A 2,500-nucleotide genomic window follows, 5' to 3' on the forward strand; every position below is an offset into this window, starting at 1 on the left:
GAATTATAGATATTCCCTTGTAAAGTAACAAAAGAGTCTTCCTGCCAATGCTATTTTAGCAGTGGCAATGGCAGCAGCATCTATTGCACTAGTCACTTACTTTTAGTTACTGCCAACCTTAAAGATAAAGAAAAAAAATTGACATTTTGAAAAGTTGCTGATGAGAAACTAGTCGTTTTATTTCATTAGCCTAATGCTCTACTGATTTAGACCTGCTAGTGTGTGTGCGTTCGTGCGTTCGTGCGTGCGTGCACGTGTGATGTGTGCACTTGCATGCATATGTACAAACACTAATAGGCCTACATATTAGAAACCATAATTGCAGTTGATACTTATATATTGTAAGAGTTTAAGAGTATTATGTGCTCAGTGGATTATAATCCCCCAGAGTACTGATCAAGTGTTCAGTTCTAGTCTCTGTTGCTGTGAGTGATTAGGACCTCAGCTATTCCTAGCAGGGGAAGATGACATCATGTAGGACCTGCAGTTTGAGGTTATGTGGTGTTTGGTGTCTGCCTGCATTATTATAATTTTTAATATTGTCAGCAGATGTATTGCACCTGACATTTGTACTTCTTTTGTCTGGTTAATAAGATATATAAATCAGCTTGCTAAGTTAGTGTACTCATAATGTAGAATAATAAATATTTTTTTAAAACTGCAAGCTCTGTCTGTAAACAAATTTGACAAAAAAAATATAGGGAATATTTAAGTCTATTGTTTGAAAGTGAAACATACTGGGATAATTATGGGGTTTTACATTGGCCCTATATGGCATAATTCATGTTTTTGCTCAAAGGGGACAAATATCTGAAATTTTGAAGAATAAAAATCAGATTTTATTTGTTTTAGTCTTTGGTATGCAAAGTAAAAACTTCCGTAAACTTTGATAAATTCTTTACAGTACAGATCACTCATTCTCTCTCCTCTCTTTTCTCCCCTCTCTTCGTCTCTCTTTTCCCCCTTCCCCTTTTCTCCCCTCCCCCTTCTCTCTCTCTCTCTCTCTCTCTCTCGCTCTCCCTCCCTCTCGCTCTCTTTGCTCTCTCCTCTCTCTCTCTCTCTCTCCTCCTCTCTCTCTCTCTTTCTCTCTCTATCTCTCTCTTTTTCTTTTTCTTTTTCTTTTTCTCTCTCTCTCTCTCCTTTCCCCTTTTTTTCCCCCTTTCTCTTTCCTTTTCTCTTTTCTCTTTCCCCTTTCCTTTTTCTCTTTCCTCCCCCTTTTTTCTTTTTCCCTCTTTCTCTTTCTTTTCTCTTTTTTTTTTTTTTCTCTTTTCTCTTTCTCTTTCTCTCTCTCCTCTGCTCTCTCTCCTCTGCTCTCCTCTCGCTCTCCTCTCGCTCTCTCTCTCGCTCTCTCTCTCGCCTCTCTCTCGCTCTCTTCCCCTCCCTCTCTCTCTCTCTCTCTCTTTCTCTCCTCTCCCCTCTTCCCCCTTCTTCTCTCTCTCTCTTCCCCTTTCCTCTCTCCTCTCCTCTCTCCCCCCCCCCCTTTTCCCCCCCCCCCTCTCCCCCCCCCGCTCTCTCGTCTCCCTCTCTCTCTCGCTCTCTCTCTCCCTCTCCCCCTTTCCTCTCCCTTTCCCTTTTCCCTTTCCCCTTTCCCCCTTTCCCTTTCCCTTTCCTTTCCCTTTCCCCTTCCTCTCCCTCTCCTCTCTCCTCTCCCTCTCCTCTCCCTCTCTCCCTCTCTCCTCTCTCTCCTCTCTCTCCTCTCTCTCTCTCTCTCTCTCTCTCTCTCTCTCTCTCTCTCTCTCTCTCCTCGCTCTCTCTCTCTCTCTCTCTCTCTCTCTCTCTCTCTCTCGCTCCTCGCTCGCTTCGCTCGCTCGCTATCTCGTCTCCTTCTCTCTCTCTCTCTCTCTCTCTCTCTCTCTCTCTCTCTCTCTCTCTCTCTCTCTCTCTCTCCCTCTCTCTCTCCTTTCTCTCTCTCCTCTCTCTCTCTCTCCCTCTCTCTCCCCTCTCTCTCTTTTCTCTTCTCTCTCTCCCTCTCTCTCTCCTCTCTCTCTCACTCTCTCTCCCCTCTTGTCTCTGTCTGTCTGTCTGTCATTCTCCCTCTCTCTTACCTTCTTTCTCTTTTCCTCCCTTTTTCTTTCCTTCTTTCTCTTGCCCTCCCTCTCCCTCTTCCTCTCTCTCTCTCCCTCTTCCCCTCTTTCTCCTCCCCTTCCCCTCTTTCTTTCCCTCTTCTCTTCTTTCTCTCCCTCTTCCCCTTTTTCCCTCCTTCTCCCTCTGTCCCTCCCCCTTTCCCCTTCCTCCCCCTCTTCCTCACCATCTCTGTCTTCCATCCCTTCCCCAGATACCTCTCTCCTAGCTCTTCTTATCTTTCCCTCTTTCTCCCTCTTTCTCCCTCTCTCTCCCTTTCCCTTTCCCTTTCCCTTTCCCTTTCCCTTTCCCTTTTCCCCTTTTCCCTTTCCTTTTTCCCTTTCCCCTTTTTTTTTCCCCCTTTCCCCTTTCCTTTTTCCCTTTTCCCTTTCCCTTTCCCTTTCCCTTTCCTTCTCTAACATCCTGTCCCTCTTTCTCC

This window comes from Penaeus monodon, chromosome 11 (assembly GCF_015228065.2).
Source record: "Penaeus monodon isolate SGIC_2016 chromosome 11, NSTDA_Pmon_1, whole genome shotgun sequence".
Taxonomy (NCBI): Eukaryota; Metazoa; Arthropoda; class Malacostraca; order Decapoda; family Penaeidae; genus Penaeus; species Penaeus monodon.